The 17,682-nt window shown below is 41.0% G+C and overlaps 1 protein-coding gene across 2 annotated transcripts in view; it reads left to right on the top strand.

Annotated features, from left to right (window-relative positions):
• Positions 1-655: 655 nt before the first annotated feature.
• The window catches only part of OSTN (osteocrin), a 45,785-nt gene continuing 28,758 nt past the window's right edge, over positions 656-17,682 (top strand). Inside the window, exon 1 of one of the 2 annotated variants that reach the window (XM_015871929.2) lies at positions 656-750. The gene's annotated coding sequence lies outside the window, so the exon portion shown is untranslated. Of the gene's footprint in view, positions 751-4,431; positions 4,691-17,682 lie in introns of those variants that run through there. The other variant, XM_015871928.2, reaches the window with a different exon arrangement.

Genomic DNA, 17,682 nt, shown 5'->3' with positions numbered 1-17,682 from the left:
CAGGAGCGTCATTATATTTGTTTCAATGTTTCAAAAGTATATGTCTGTTCATCCTCAGGAATTCTGTAGGGGTATGGACTGTTTTTGCTGTATTTTTCAAGTTGCTGTGGTAACAAGGAGATACTGTGCTTAATATTTATCATGTGCCAAATCTGTGCCCTGGCTACTGGCCCAATTCTGGGAGGTATTTAATACTGCCTGAAAGTGTTAGAGTACTGTCAAGTAAACCAGAAGTAACTGTGGGGATATAGTCAACATCAGTGTTGTGAAAACGGTCGTATGCCTCCTGAGAACCATGGAAGGACACAGATTTGATGTACTTGTTTGGCTGCGGTATCTGATAAGTGGTGCAAGTGCTTGCCAGACCAGCTGAAAAAGAAAAATCTGGTGTTGTCCTCAGCAGAAACAGGTTGGATGCTTTCAGTAGCTGTTTAAATGAGTGATAATTTAAAAACTACTATATTTTTATAGTAGCAATTAGAGAAATACAGATCATCTGATAAAGGAGTACACCTGGATGTTATTTTTCATTACCAAGTGAAGGAGAGGAATGCTGGCATAGTACTTGAGGTTCTGCACTGGCTGCAGAAGGGTAGGGTAGAGCTTGGCTTTAAAGCAGAATCTGTGATGAGTTTTATCTTACCTGGTATGTTTCACAGACTGTTTCACCTGAAGAAAGCACTGAATTGAGACTCAAAAGCTCTGAACTCTATCCTTGGTGACTGCTCCAGACCAGATGCATGACTGTAGGTGAGTTGCATCATATTCTTCTGCCTCTGTTTCCCACAGGTAGTTATATCCCATTGTTATAAAGTGCTATAAGACATTAAAGTGAGAGTTAAGTGTGTTATTTGTTAATTTGTTATCTTGAGAGAAAATACACAGCACTTACTTTTGAGCATCATAGGTACTATAGTTCTAAAGCTGGGCAGCCTGCCATTAGAGGTAACTATAACTTATTATGTACTGGGAATAAAAATCTAATCAGAGTGACAGTGATAGCTGTTTACTTTCAGTTCTACCTGGTTACGTGGGTATTTGAATAGGAAAGAATGACCTGGACTTAAGTGATATGCATTAGCTGAGATCATATCTGTGGAAGGCACATGTTGAATAAAGATCACCAATCTCAAGTTTAGTTTCCTTAGTGATACTACAAACAGAAAAACCAAGCCAGAAAAGATTGCTCAATAATGTTAAAACTGCTTCTCTCTGATCATGAGGTCTGATCATTTCAGCCTGCAGGTGTAGCATCATCAAAATATTAAAAATGGTCATGAGAAGAGAACAGCACAGATGGTCTCACTACTACTGAATCGCTTGAACTTGGGACATTATACTCTAGACATACTCCTGGCTCTTGTGGATTGAGATAAACCATACAATTTGTTGTGATTTCTGTTTTATGCTATCATGTAAGAGAAATGGGGGGGGGGGGAGGGGAACCCACCACTTTTGAAACCTCACATTTCAGAAGGACATAGATATTGGGGAACAAAACATGTGATATGCAAGAAATAAAGCATGTATAGATGTGGTTGGTGCCATACAAGTTCTAAGTATTAGACAATTAGGCAATGGGAAAACTAGCGTGGTTTCACCAAGGGTTAGTCCTGCCAGACCAACCTTGCTGCTTTTTATGATGGTGTAACTGTGACAGAGGACAAGGGTAGAGCCCCTGAGGTCATCTATCTGGACTTTAGTAAGACCTCTGACATGGTTCCCATGACATTGTTCTCTCCAAATTGGAAACATGGATTTGGTGCGTGGACTGTTTGGACTAGGAACTGGTTGTTAGATCATAACCAGAGAGTAGTCATCAATGGCTCAATGTCTGAGTGGGGATCAGTGGCAAGTGGTGTCCCTCAGATCAGTGCTGGGGTCAGTGTTCTTTAACATCTTCATCAATGATGTTGACAGTGGGATCAAGTACACAGTCAGCGAGTTTGCTGATGAGACTAAGTTGTGTGGTGCAGTCTATACAGCAGATGGTTGGGATGCTGCTTAGAGAGACCTAGACAGATTTGAGCAGCAGGCCCAGGTGAACATCGTAAGGTTCAGCAAATCCAAGTGTAAGGTCTTGCACCTGGGTTGTGGCAACCCCCCTTATCAGTACAAGTTGGGGGATGTAATAAGCAGCAGACTTCTTGAAAAGGTCTTGGGATACTGGTGGATGATAAGCTGGACATGAGCCAGCGATGTGCTCAGATCCTGAGCTGCATCAAAAAAAGCATGATCAGCAGAGTGAGGGAGGTAATCCTACCCCTGTACTCTGTGCTGCTGAGACTTTGCTTGGATGAATGACATTCATGTGGGTGAATGACAAAGTTTACAAACATCACAAAAGTGGTCAAATAGTAGCTGTAGACAATACAAAGACTGGCAAGTTTTCAGTCACCTTTGTCTGTTTTGTGGTTAATTAGTATTGCAGAATGCCCCCAAACTTCTGTACAGGGAAGTGTGCACTACAAAGAGTGCTGCCAGTTAGATCTAGTTCTGAACAAACTACTGTAGCTGTATTGCATAGCACTTTATTGTATGGAGGCTGTAGCTCTGCTGCATGAGCCTAGTTACACAGTGGGCTTTTCATTTGTCTTTCACTAGCATGTGAAACAGAGCATTAATATGTTATTCCAGATTCAGGGTCATCTGTGAGACATGTAATCACGTGTGGACGTTCCCCTCCACTTGCTAGATATGAATAAGTGTTGCTAAAGACAGTATTGATCAATAGAGATGAGTGTGGAGAATAAAAGTAACTGAGCTTCAGTGAGTGAAAGTAAACAGAATGGAGTGAAATAAACTGTGCAGAGCTGTGACAAAACTGCAAGGTCTTTGGACACAGCCCAAAGATGGGCAGAATCCATGATCAGTCTGGGATCTGGTCATCTGTGTCTGATCAGAGTGAGCCTGACTGTGTCCCAGCTTATAACAGCACAGAGAGAAGAGCAATGCTGTGCAGTACAACTTGCGCACCATTCAGTCTACTGTTTAAATCATCACATTTTCATGTCCTTGAGAGCTTTACAGTTCCTCATGGTTACTTCTGAGCAGATACCTTTATCATCTCTTTGTTGTGAGACTAATGAACCTATTACCAGAAATCCCGACAATGATTTGGGAAAATCAATGATGCACAGAAAGACTGTGAGCACTTAGTATGCTTTGTTAGCACACTAGCTAGAAGGTCATTGCTAGCAGAAGGAATTATTTTCCTCCTGTCGATAGTATGGCTGGAAGCTGTTAATGTCATGCAGTCCTGCTCTGGCCTTAAGAGAAATGAGTGGTGTGAAATCTGCCAAGTTTTACTCAAAGGGCTGTTGTTCATATCAGAAACCTTGCAACTTCCATGAACTTAAAGGAAGAAATGGGAAAGGAAGTTTTTTTTCTGTCATTTATACGTGGCTGTTATTTATTTATTTTTAAAGTAGTATTCCATTTTTAAATGAACTGGAATGTTTATATGAAACCTTGAATGTTCAAAGATTAGTGATCATAGAGAAGCTGTACTCTGTCAATACAAATACAATCCAGGTGTTACAGGCAGGTGACCTGTAGAGACAGGGATGCCATTCTACAAGGTACTAGCAGGATACTTGGAAAGGGAAGGTGGATAGCAGAAAGGCTCTGAAAGTGATTTCAGTGCAAACTGGGACTGTTTTGGACAAGGGATTGGTGACAAAGGAAAGAACAGTGAAAAAAGGCATTTCAAAAAGGAGTCTGGGAGCAGAGGGAGAAGTGATTTTGTGTGAGTACGCAGCTTACGCTAGGCAGAAGTGATGAGCTCTTTCTGTGTGATTTGATAAAACTTTCTGAGACAGCAAATAGGCAAAGAGCTGAACAGTCTGAGTGACAAGACTGACCTTGTGATGAAGAAGAGTTGGGCCAGAGACTAGGTAAAGGTAAGGTTCTGAGAAGGCATAGAGCAATGTCATTCCAGAGGTAAGCATATTTGAGATCCCTGCAGTGTAGGTCATTGGGGATTGATAACTCTGTTAGTGCTGAAAGGTGGTTAACAAGTTGCGTTTTGCTGTCTTGTGTTCTCTGTAGTGCTATGACAAATAACATTGTTGTGAGCAAAGGGGGAAGTCAGATAGCCGGGATGGGACAAGGGAAGGATGAGGAGGATAAAAATGGGAGATGTGTGGTTTCCAGGCAGCCTGTTCTGGAGATGGCAGCCTGTACACAATGCCTATCCCCTGAGAGGCTATTGCAGGTCTGACTGGGCTTGAGGATGGTTCTGTAGATCCAAGCAAACAACTTGAGCTGTAATTAGAAACAGCATCCTATGTTCTTGCTGTACAACACCTATGAAAATCTTACCTTAATACAGCTGCGACAGTGCACTGAGTATTAAGAAGCTGTGTTGTTCAGAGTGCTGCTCTGCTCACTGTGCCTTTGAGCATGTACCAGACCATTTGGCAGGGAGCTGAGATACTGCAGGAATGCCTGTAGGGCTGTCCTGCAAACTCTGTGGGTGAGCTCCTGCTAACCCAGAGAAGCAAGGGACAAGAGTGTCACCAAGGTGAGAGCTGTACTCAGCAGCTAGGCTCTCTGAGGCTGTAGCAATAGAGCAATTTCTCCAGAACCCTCTGAATCATCATCATTGCATTTGGATAGTCTGCTGGGCTTCCTGCAAACCCGTGTGTTCTCTCTGAGCATCTTGAAAGCGTTTTGGCCTGCGCCACAGGTAGAAGTTCCCTTCTGTTACTAATATTCTTTTTCTTTCATTTTAATTTAATTTCCCCTGTCATTTCTCCTCTTTTCCGCTGCACATTTCCCCTTGAAAGCTGAGATTGTACAGTCGGATGTATATTCTTTCTCCCCAAGTGCATGTAGCCTTTTCTCTGCTGTTTGAAGAAATTAGCGTTTGGGCTGAAGCTCACCTGCAATTCCCATTAATGTAACAGAATGAAACTGACCCACTGGTAGAGAGAAAAGCTCTAATCTCCCTTTGTCTGACATCAGATCTCAGGAGAGGAAAAGAAAGAGACACAGTAGATGGTAGGGAAATCTTTTTTCTAAGCAGTGGCAGCACATAGGGTGTATTAGCTACTGATTGAGCCTTAATATCTGAACGCAGCTTGTGTGCTTAACTAACTTTGCCATTAGGAGGTTTGCTCTGAGCAGGCATACAGTATGGATTAGGTGTGTCATCCATGGATGTGTGACCCAGACAGATAATCTAAAAGCCTCTGAAAATTGAACTGTGTACAGAAATAATGTATAGTTTGGGGGGGGAGAGGGTAGAGGGAGAAAGGAGAATTAGTGGTGGGAAAGGAAGGGCCTTGTTTGGAGTTTTTCTTGTATTCGGTGGTAAGAGAGCAACTTTTGCTATGTTTTATTTATTTATTTATGCTCTAATTATCCTTGTTTAGGGCATTTTGGGTCTCACTCTGTGGTTGCTGTTTAGGATTTCAGCATGGACAGAAATATGTTACAGCAAAGAAGTCTAAAACAGTGCGGGAGCACAAAAGATGAACAGTGAGCAAACAAGAAGTTTGCTACTTGCTTTTGAAATGGGTGAATGCAATTCCTGTCCTCCTCTGTTCCAGTAAAACAAATTCTTACAAAAGTTGTATGTGAAGAGCAGTTCAAAAAAAGAAGTTCCAAAGAATTGAAGTACCGTGTTCCAGTCAAAGTATTCTGAGGAAAATGAGTCAGGATAGTTAAGAATAATATTTGTAAGGAAATAACTTCTCTATTTTTTCCCTCTCATTTATCTGTTCTTTTCTAGTATACTTATTACTTGCCAAATAATTTGGACAGCAGATATGTAGCATGCTTCTGCTTTTGTTTGTGCAAGCTGTTCCTTGTTTGATGTTCGTAGTGCCTCCAGATGAGAGCTTTTGTCCTTTCTGGAAGAAACAACTGAAGTGTGGTAATGAGGGTGCTGTCAGTAAGGCAGAAGGAAGAGCATCTTCACTAGGCTGAAGATGACAAAATCTCAAGAGAGGATCACACATTCCAAGTGGTGTTTTGCTTCATGTGTGCAGTTAAGGGATCAGAAAATGCAGTGAGGATGAAGGGGATAAAGATGTAAACTGTGCAGTGCTCATCTAGAATTTTCCTCCCCATGTCTTTACCTGTCTGCTCTGTAGCAGGATTGTGAAAACCTATCTGGTTCTGAGCTACTAAAGGTAAAACTGATGCACAGGACAAGCTCGCTTGTGTCTGAGCTGTGGATCTGTTTTGCTTCAGGTATTGCAGGAGTTGACTCATGAAGAAAAGATGTTAAGAAACATGGTAGGTAATAAATCACAAAGTGGCTACATACTGTCTTCTGCAAGAGCTGCAGATTGGAGGTATTTTCAGGCTGCCCACATATAGTATGTAGTGCCTTGTTCTGAGAGTGGCAAGAGCTGTGAGTTTGCTTTCAGTCCCTTGTGAAATGGCTCATATTAATGAGCCATTTTTCCCTTTAGGAGTTCCTTGCCTTCAGTCTCAGTTTCTCCCAATACTTGCTGTGACTCCTGCCTGTTAGAATCCTTAGTGTCCTCTTCCTTCTCTTGGCATTCTTTTCAGATCTGTTTCTGTCAGTGCCTCATAATTATTACTTAAAAGGATTTTTTTTCTCTGCCCTTCTTCGTGGTGAAGGTCCATGTGATCCAAATTACTTTTGTAAGTCCTCTTTCTTTATGCAGCTGGTAGGTGTGGTTGCCTCTTTGCAGGTGAGAAAGGTCAGTGTCTTTTGCATCAAACTGAGTTTTCAGCTGTTTGTGATGGAGGTTTCTCCATGCTCTGTGCTCCTCTTTAGCTGAGGATTGACTTCAGGATGCTCTCATCCATCTTTATAGAGGGCAGCAGCTTCAGGGACAGGCTTCTGTGGCACTTACCACTTCTGGGCAGAATTCCAGTCATCCTTGCTTTGTCAAGCAACCAGAGGAACTTGCTTTTATACATAAGGTATGAGTAGGAAGATACTGAACCAATAGTCCTTCCAATAGTTTTGTATAGTATGTATTCACGTAGTTTGAATTTCAGCATCTCAGCAGTTCGTCTGAAAATTGGAAGTAGGCAGAAGGAGTGGAGGAGACTGTGGCATTGAAAGGAAAAATGCAGAACAAAGTTTTAGTCTGCAAGATAGCTGGATTCAAAGTGTGTTTTTTCTCTTTCTTTATAATAGGAAATGAATCCCAGATTCCAAACTCTGTATCCCTGGTATAAGTTTGCGGTAGCTGTTAAAGCTGAAGAAGTGTAAATAAGAGCAAAACTGAGTCTTCAAAGCTCAATAAGAATTAGTGCAGTTTGTGAAAAGGCAGCCTTACTGATACATCAAACTGCTTCTCCCTGTTGCACTGGCCCTCTCAGTTTTAGGGAATGACACCCCAGCACTGTCCAGGTCTGCAGTTTATAAGGCTGAGCATTTACAGATCCCAGAGAGCCAGGACACAGAATGTGCAAAGAGAACAGGGGGAAAAAAAAGTAAAATTAAGAACCAAAAATAAATCTCACAGTCCAGCTGGCAAATATTCCCAGGCCTCAACTGCCTTTGGCACCTCTCCACCCCCCAAGGTCTCCAATGGTTCTGAGGCCCCCACCACAAGAAAATCAGGGGTTTTAAAATACAATAATTAAATAAAATCTTGATGTCATTTGGGTTTGGGAGTATTTGGAGGTTAGTGTTCTATGAGTGTATTTGCACATATGCACCCTGTTTTGTTCAAGTCTGAGCTGTTCAGTCACTGAAACCATCAGGGTTTGAGTTCTGGTTGCAGTAGAGATCTGATCCCTTTTCAGTGTTGTTGGCATCCTTTACAATCAGTGCAGTCTTGCCTCTGCCTTGTGTTCCCTTCCAGATTTGTTCAATTTACCCTCACCTTTTGGTTTTCTAAAAGGTGCCCAGAATGGACTGTCCAAACAAGTAGCAGATACCTCCCAGACAAAAAGGAAGGTGCAAGACTGCTCAACAGAGTAACATGTTAGCATGGTGGCTCTCTATGCTGTTGTGATCTTTAAGTTTGTTCCAAGGAGGATGACTCCAAAGTGGCTATTTCACACAGTGCGTTCCTAGTATTCCCTGGCAGCAGCCTGCCAGCCCTTTTCTACATCTCTTAATTGCATCTAAATCAGTAGCTGTCCTGTTGGCTTCTTTGGAAAGATACTTGAGAAGAGAGCAGGTATAACTAATTCTTTTGACTACATCTGATGTAGAAGCTGACTTTAATTCTCTCTGTGTGTGTTTATGATCAGCTACTTAAAAATTACAGTTAAGGCAGATGAGCTTTCTTTATGTATTTTCTTGCAGTTTTTTGACAGCTGCTTCCTTATCACTAATTGAAGTCTTGTGCCTTATTCATCCTCCCACGGTATAAAACTAAGGAGAATTTTCACAGCCTTTTTAAAGGAATGAAGGAAAAGGTAATGAAAGCTTCTACCCCAAAAGGAAAGCTTCAGTAGCAATCTTTGGCTGATTTCTTCACTGCCTTTTACCTCAGTTTCCCTTATTTGTTGCAGTTTATAATAGATTATTACTCTCACCTTAGAGCTATTCAATAAAAAATTGGATGGAGGGCAAAGAATTTTCTATTTCCCTCATGGATCACAGGTTTGTTTTGAGGTGTCCAGCTAAAGACATTCCACAGATATAGCTCCCACTAACTCGGGGTCAGCACTGAAGGGATGTTGCTGTGGTGCAGGGATACTACTGTGGTTAGTTCAGGCACTGCTGTGACCATCTAAAGACTCAAATGCATGTGCATGGCTTACTAGATAAAGTGGGAGAAGCTACTCAGCTTCTCAGTGGATATAACTTTGTGTTATTTGTGGGTCACTCTGGCTCTTCTCTGAAATGCCCTTTTCGTGCTTGCTGGATGGTTAATGTGACTGTATTGCTGTGGTTAGGGTGCAATGCACAGGACAGCATAGTTTGTGTTAATAATAATCATTAATGAAAAGGCAGTAACTAACAATTGTTATCCCTTGATCTAATTATAGCATGTTTACTGTTAAGACTGATGTGTCGGTTCTGGGCTCCAGAGGCTTTGTGACACTTTTCAAAAGCTTTTATTTTCTTATTTTTTTTCTATCTTTATTATTTCAAGATCCCAAGGTTTTCTGCCAGTCCTAAATTATCCTTTTTTAATATTTATTTGGCTTCCCATTGAAGCCATCCATTCATCTAGTTTCCATAAAACCCCTAATAACCATTTCAAAGTTTTTGTTCTTGGCTCTTTCCAAACCCATAAATACTGGTTTGAAAACCCAACCTGAATTCTGTGCAAATAATTCCCTCCACCACCCCTTCTCCTCTGGTTGTAAGCAGGGCCTTCAGTGTTTTCCTTCCTAGCACTTGTTAGTTATCAGTGGTCCATGTGTCACTTATTTACGAGGGGGAAAAAAATGTAACTGTGGTATATAAACAACTGATAGATAGTATCTAAGAGACATAATGGATGTAGCAAGGATGCAAAGTTGCAGTAGGTAAATCAGTTAGAGCACAATAGTTCTTCAAATCTTTTCTTTCTTTGCTTGTGTGAGGAGATTATTTGCTTATGGGCAGCTCTCAGCTTTCACATGGCAGGTGCAAACCAAACCCAGCCCCCAACAAGGAGTGCTGCTGGGGCATGAGGAATGTCTGAAGAGTCAGAAAGTGCCTCATGGGGGCTTAAAAATTGTGTTTGGATGAGTGGGGAAATCATAGCCATGCTCTGGGGCCAGCCTTGTAGCTTGTCAGAGTGGGAAGGATGAAGCAGTGGAGACATCCCTTTTGCAGTATATCAAAACCCTGGGGAGATAAAGTTCTTTAAAGAATTGCCTTTTGGATAAAAAGCCAACATCGGTGTCTTTTTCCTAACACTTGCCTCTGATACCTAGGATGATATTTGCTTTTAATGGAAAAGTTTTCTTCCTGTCAAAAGCAAACTGCCTTCTGCCAAGCTCATCCTTGGGAAATTCCTTGTTACGCTCATATCAGGGTGGTATGGGGATCAGGGTGCAGAGGACTGTGGACTTAGTACCAAGCCTGTGAGAAGGTGATTGGGTTCAGTCTCCTGTCTTTATGTTTTGTTGGCTCTTTCTTCTTTCTGTCACATGGATGCTGTGTCCTGACTGTGATGGAATTGCCTTATCCCACCTTCTGGGCTTGTGGATGTCAGGTTTACTGCAGCTAACCTGAGGCAGCCCTTCATTTGAAAGTACCTGAAGTGAATCCAGGGCCAGAAGTCCATCTCATGCCCTTTGCAGGTACTCAGTCTTGTAGATCTGTCAGCATAACTGTCTTTTCAGAATCTAGCTTGTGTCAAAAATTTTGGGGGGGGGAGGGGGGGAAAGGGGTGGCAAACCTAGAGCTATTTGAACTCAGAGGAAAAAAAATGTCTTCAAAAGTCTTCAATCCTTACCAGAGATAGAAGTAAATCTTCCAATATGCTTTTTCTATATAGAGATGCTGAGTGGGGCTTTTGGCCAACATCTGAAAAACCGGGGCCTAAAATTAGGCCCCTAAAATACCAAGAGCAGCGAGCAATTCCAACTGATACCAAGTTAGGAAAAAGAGCCTGAAATAAACAGATTCCTCAGTAACCAAGTTCCTGTTTTTGAGACAAGTGTTCATTCTCACAAATCAAAACATCAAGAAACCAGAAAAAAAAGAATGAAAACATCAAATCAAATCCCAGCAGCTCTACGATATTATCAGCCAAAGCATGTCTTAATAGAATGTTTTCCAAAATTCCTCAGGGAGTACCAGTGAGCCATGAAGAGGATATTGCTCTTTTTTGAAGTATTAGATGGGCTTTTTTGGAATGCATTGCATTTATTCCTGTGTCCTGTTTGTTCTTCTGTTAAGTCATGGATTTGATGTATAGCTCTTTTGTCCCTCTTGGAGTTTCTTCCTTTTCCAGGCTTATGCTGTAAGATATGTATTTTTAAAAGCACTGGTCTTCTCATCTTTCTGGCCTTGTGATGGGCAGCATGATTGTCTCAATTGGTAGGTAAAGTAGTAAAGCAATTAGTAAATATACTGTCAACAGGATAAGATTGATGTCCAAGGACTATCTTGCTTTAAGTGTGTATACATTGTCTAGAGCAATCCTTTTCACTGAATTAAACTGTTAGGGCTACAGAAGTGTAAATGTCAAAAATATTCATAGGAGTGACTGCAAACCTTAGAACACCTCAGAATTCTTTGAAATAGTACTTGGATCTGGTTTTCAGCCCTCTTCTGAGTTTGTGGTGGTGTTTCTTTCTGCATATGATAAAGCTGACCACATTTTAATTATTTTTACATCTCTATGAGGAACATATACACAGTAGGAACATTTGGAACATATTAGAAACATTAAGGATGAATGACTAAGCAAGAAGGCCCTGGAAGCCTTAGTAGATATTAGCTCTTTATTATTGCATTCACAGTTGTTACCCTGGCTTGAGCATCTAAGTAAACAATTTACAGTTTGACTTGAGTTGCGGTATCGTCCCAGTACTCTGCTTTTTAGTCAAGATCTTGTTGCCCAGTTATACAACCAGAAGACAGTTTTTTGTCTCAAGAGTTCACATGTCTGCTTGATTTCATGCAGAGGGAGGGAGAGAGAACTTGTATTGGACCTAACTGCTAAGGTCCCCCAACTGAGTGCATGTAACTGCTCAGGCTGCTTTAGCTATCAAATGATTTTTTTTTTGTATGTACCTGCAGAGAACATAGGAAAATGAGTGTGATTACGGGGTCAGTTTTCATACTTTTAATACAGGTTGAATAAATAATATCATCAAGAATTTATACCTTGAAATCTATGAGTGAGGGAGAATGTAGAGGGGACCCTGAAAAATATGGTGAAGAAAAATAATCTCTCCATGGTTGCTCAATACTGAAAACACAAAGTCATCTCAGACTTGCACAGACTCTTTTCTAGCAATTTTTTCCCCATTCTTTTTTCCTGTTCTCACCATCTGAGCATCTTTTTGGTCCCATGCCACCAAATTGCCCTGGTAGCTGTAGACAAGGCTGATGAGAGAAGTCATTTTAAAAAACAAAAAACAAGCTGCCTGGGCAGGATAACTGCTATACATGACCAATGGATTGTCTGACTATCCTTACTAACTGCAGTGTGTGCTTCCTTTTTTGACAAGGAATCTGAACAAGGGCTGAATTCTGCTACAGTCCTTGATGTTGTCTATCTTCTTCCTGTAGTTAGAAAATTCATTAGTCCCTGCAAATGGAGAATGATAAAAAGCTGAATCTTCCACAAGCTCTACTGGCAATTTGCTCTGCTTGAGAGAGTTATGCTCTGAATCAAGAGACTGGCACTGATGCAAAGCCCTAGACAGACCCCTGACATAGAAAAGGGCTTTCCATGACACTGCTTCCAGTAGAGTCTTTTCCATTTTAAGTTCAGTTGCCGTCATGGTGGCAGTAGTTTTGTGCATTGTCAGTTTATGATGGAACATAAATGTAGTTTTAAAAATACATATTGGGTTTAAATGCAGCTCAGAATGTCAGCATATTACTCTGTGGTCTGACAACAGCAGTGTTCTAATAAAATCACAGCCCTTTAACTTCTGGAAGGCGACATAGAGAATGATAATTCTCTGATATTCTAAGTTATATTTTCTCTTTATGGCTCTGGCAGATTTCTAGAATGTTCAGTGATATCCAGACAAAAACCATCTTAAAGAAGCCTTAACTCTGCCTAGAAAATTATCCTGATGTTACCTACATTTGGAGCTTCTTCATGCTAGTTTTAATAGAATGACTTTGTGTTTTAGAGATGTCTTATGTATATGTGGTTGGGAGGGTGTTGCATTCCTCTCCCCCACCCTCATTCAAGAAACACACTGCTGCTGTTATTTCTGCTGGGGTGTCCAAAGGAATGTATGCATATCTCAGTTACCATGTTAGGTAGTGTACTCCTGTCTCTGTGCTGGAAGACTTTATAGTGCTTCCATCACTTTCACAGTGCATACCTGCAGATGCCACCTTTCCTGTAGAGAGGTGCCTGGCAGCAACACAGAATGTGTTTCTCCAAAGAAGCAGGCATCTGTCTGATGTTGTTGGGCAAGTCCTAAGGTAGTTTACATCTTCATCCTTGGCTGTATTAACTCACTTTGTAGAAGTAATGGGATGTTTCCTGCTCTCTTTTCTCCCTCTTCTTCAAGAAAAGGTGAGAATTTTCCATAGTATGGAAAATTATTGTGTCATAATTAGCTTTTAAGTGAAACTGTTGCAGTTGCTGAATCCTATATCTTTATATTCATACTGGGTGCCCCTGCCTTAGCTTAACACAATGTGTGCAGGCTTAACAAAATGTAAATGCTTCCTGTAGGAGATGAGCTTGAGATTTGGTGCTTGATGAACTGGAAGTCTATTAATTCTTCAGCAGTTTCTTTTCACCTTATGTAATATGCAAGCAGATTCTTACTGGCATCCAAGCAGATACTTTTTGTGAGGTTTCCATAGGCATAATCTGTTGGGTTTGTTTGGCTCTTTCTTTTAGTGGTATAAGAGCACGAAATACAGTGAGAGCTGGGTTAAATTTTTCAGTTCTTATGGCTGTTTTACATAACAAGTAAGTCTGAGCAAAGGAAGGAAAAAGGTGTTTGAAATAATTCCAAGAAACTTTGCATTATTTTCAAAACTTGGACTTACAGTCATTTTCCATCAAAACTGCACTTTGAGGAAGTTGTAACAATTGTTCAACTACTGAAAATCTGTCAGCTTTTTCAATCATGGGGATAATTTTCTTGCATATCATAGCAGATTCCAACTTCAACTTTCAGTTTATTTTTCCCTTTAACTGCTTTAAGCATTCATTCACTCTTGGACTCATTCTTTATATTAGCCTCAGCACCATTACATCTTAGAACATTCTTCTTTTATCTCTGTACAGTGTCATAAAATGACCAATATGGAACCATTACAGTTTATCCCCAAACCCCACCATTTCTTTGTATAACATCAGTTAAAACTACTTGGTTTTGTACCAACAAAGATATTTAGCAATCCATTTCAAATAATTTATTTATATTTGTTAAAAACTTTAAAAGTATGTATTTTTCTGCCACTGGCTTTCTTTTGAAGGTAACAAACACAGTGTTGATGAGTCAGACTTCAGTAGAGCTATGCTGATTCACACTGGCTGAAGATCTGAGCAAATTCAAAGTTGCGTGGCATTTGGACTTAGAGCAGTAACCTTAAATCAGAGGTCTTCTGCATCTCTAACATGTGGGTATGGCAGAAGGGTTATCCATTGGAAAGCACATGTGGTATCGTAAAAAGATAAGTGCAGCTCAGTTCTTCTGTTTTGTGGGTGCTGTAGTTAGCAGAACTGCTGCCTAACTTGAATGCCATGCTATTTCTTCTGGATCTCAGTGACTCATGCAGACTGGCTGCTTCTATCCTAAAGAAAGGGAATGCAGTGTTTCTTTCATTTCTTTGGGGGCCTTGTCTCCATCATCACTAAGAACATACCGTTCCTTTGCCAGACAGAGAAGGTAAATCACCACATCACCTTTTCATCCTGGAGCTGGTCCTGGAACTTCTGTAGCACAGGCTCTGGTAAACCAGGAAGCATAACTCATGCCTTTGCTGCTTATGAACGAGGTGGCAGCCAGAATGCCAGTTTCAGACATTTCCCTGGCTTTCTGCTTGCTTTCTGCCACATGGGCGACGTCTCTAATGTAACACTCACATCCTGTATGTATTATTGTCTGTCTGTAGGTGTTCAGACATGCAATTGTGTTCCAGAATTCAACACGTCATCACATACTGTCTGCTCAGTGCCCTGAGCCTGTGGCTGCAGGGACATAACAGTTTAGCTTAGTCTGAAATGGAGGAAGGTTAAACTGAATCAAGTCATCCTGTTATAAACTAAGGGCACACAAACAAGAAACAACTGTATATTAGCTAACTGTAGTAAGCTGTGGTGACTCCACTGTACTGTGTAAGGCTTACTTCACTTAGAATGTGAGGCTGTGGTTCAGGAGAGGTCCTTCCTATTCTGACCTGGTAGGGTTGTGACCTGTATTTGGGACCATGAGTGATAATCCAATCTTGTGTTTTACTTGAAACTGCTGCAAATGCATTTTGTAAAAACCCTTCTCTTTTGATAGCACAGGAAAAAAAAATATTGAGAGAGAGTAATGTTCTACCTGAACCTTGTTTCACAGAAGCATGGGAGCAGTGGGATAACTGCCTTGAGCATAGAGGAGATGCAGGAGAGCTTGGTACTGACCTCTGGAGGTGATTAGAATGCCCTAATTATATGCTGTTAATGAAGGTTAGGTGCCTATGTCAACTGCTACAGGAGTGCTGGCAGGATGATGTACTTGCTGATGCATCACTTCAGGTGTTAAGGCTTTCCCAGGGTACATGTGGCTATATATAAGCATAGACTGACAGTCAGGTATGATACTACACACCATCTTTATTCCTCTGCCACCAAGGTAGAACTGATGCTCTTTTACATCTTCTGTGAAGGCAAGATTGATTTGTCACCTTCAGCTTTCTACACAGAGAAATTAAATCTCTGCTGTCCCTTGAAGCACTGACCCTTTAGTGAGGGCAGAGGGATATATTCTGCACTGTAGATAGTATTCCTGTGAAGTTCAGCAATGCTAGTGTGAAGTATAGGACATCAACAAACCTGGAATAAAATACTGATTTCCACCCCCCCACTCCCCCTCCGCAGATGATGGGAATGAGCTAAGGTTTGCCAACTGTACACGTGGCAAAGAGGGACCAGAATCACGGCAATTAATTTCTTGCTTGAGGGTCAAATAGCGACTTCCTCCTCTCACACTTCTGCAGAGCCAACCCCTTTTCCAAAAGTCAGCACACTCACATTTCACTGTATTCAAAAACCCTTGCTGTTCTTAGAATATTTCCTTAGCTCGTTTGTTCAGTGAGGGGCACAAGGGAAAGCAATTAATGCAGCAAAGGTGGAAAATGGAGGTAACGGTGCAATCTAATCACCACTCCACTGTGGAGAAAGCCACATCTCTTCTAACCACAGAGGAGGTGTTTAGTGCTCCGGCTCAAGGCAAATATTTCCTTATCACTCAGCAGCAGTTAGACAGGATGTGCCAAAACCAGCCAGGTCTTGCAGCGTGAGGAAAACAAGAGCTGCATGGAACTGTCATCAGCAACAGGAGTCCTAGAATTTAGGCTTGGCTTTTCTGGCCGTCCTTAACACAGGCAACAGGACACGTTTCAAGGCTGTGAGATTAAAGTTCCGCAAACTAAAGTGCAGAGCTAGTGCCAGTCATTGCTTTTAACTCTTTGAAGATTGTCAGTGACTTGCATCCTCCAAAGTCTTTGTATCTGGCTGACATAAACTGTGCAGCCTGACCTCACATATGTTATCTGAACATCAGTGAAACTTGCTGTGTAGATTCTCATGACGTTATTCCCTGTTTGCATTGAGGTCAGGACACTGAATGCTGGATTTATGTCGTGAACAAGCATGAAAATCATTTTCTTCCTCTTCTGTTAATAAAACATTACCAGGTGGTGAAGAGTTTCTTAAAAGACTGTAGCCTGAAAGTATTTAGAAAAAGTGAGCATCTTGAATGTTACAACTGAACTGTCACCAAGCTCCAAACTCAGCTCCTGTAGTGGAGGTCTTGTGTAAGGTTGGAATTATGAAGTTTTGATTAATGTAACAAGTAGACACACGGTGAGAATCTGGGTATGGCTTCTGTTTCTTCATTGCTTTCATTGAAGTATTTCTTTTGCTTCTGAAATATAAACCTGAAGTTTTACTTCTGCTGTTATAGACAGTTGCATGAAATCATACTGCTTATGAGCTGGTGATAATGCAGGTAGAGCCTTGCTCTGAGTGGTGTCCTGCACTTTAAGCCATGGTTCTACTGGCTGTCTGCAGATAGGTTCTTTACTTCCTCCTTGAGTCAAATCCAAGAGATAGTATTTTTATTAATGAATAAAATGCAACTTCAGTCTGATTTATGACCCAAGATGTGATGTAGAGATTGCTGAAAGGAAACCATCCAAATGAAGCTTCAGGAAATTCAGGATTAAATGTTGTTTCTCTGCAGACTGATCTATGGATTTATATACACTGACACTGAAGTGTGCTCGCATGCAATGACTTTTCAGCATGGATGCTATATACTGTTGGTGCCCAACATGTGGTTTTCTCAGAGCTATTTTAATTTTTAAGTCCATGCAAAACTATTAGCAAGATTTCAATAATTACCAATTACCAATTGTAGAAGTACCAGTTAAAATGTCAGATGTTTGCTGTATCAAATGTCAAGTCACATACTTCCATTTAATGAAATCAGTTTCCAGTAGAGTTCATAACATCATCAATGACCTAAATAGTACACCTGACAGCTTGTCTGCCACGTTGAGCTGTAAATCTGTATAACTAATGGTATATCGAAGGAAAAAAGGTCAATAAATGCAGAAATGTGTGGAGAATCTAATCTTTCCCTGGCACTCATTATTCCTCTTTTTTTCACTCTTCTTTTCTTTTATAATCTGTCACATTAAACTAGTCACGCTTGGCAAGGCCCTGGACAGGACAGGTTTCCAATAAAGCTGCAGCCATTCTCACCATACAGCATTGGATGAAAAAAGGCAGTGACTGCTGATCTAGGCACGCACAAGGGGAAAACATCTGTTTTAGAAATGCAATTTAGAGAATATCCATAAATATATGTAAACATATTGAAATCAAAAATGAGATGCAAGAGGCTACACAAGTCAATCCCCACTCACCACTG

Source organism: Coturnix japonica, chromosome 9 (genome assembly GCF_001577835.2).
Source record: "Coturnix japonica isolate 7356 chromosome 9, Coturnix japonica 2.1, whole genome shotgun sequence".
Classification (NCBI taxonomy): domain Eukaryota; kingdom Metazoa; phylum Chordata; class Aves; order Galliformes; family Phasianidae; genus Coturnix; species Coturnix japonica.
Note: the sequence above shows the minus strand (reverse complement) of the source record. Positions and strands in the feature narration are given on the sequence as shown.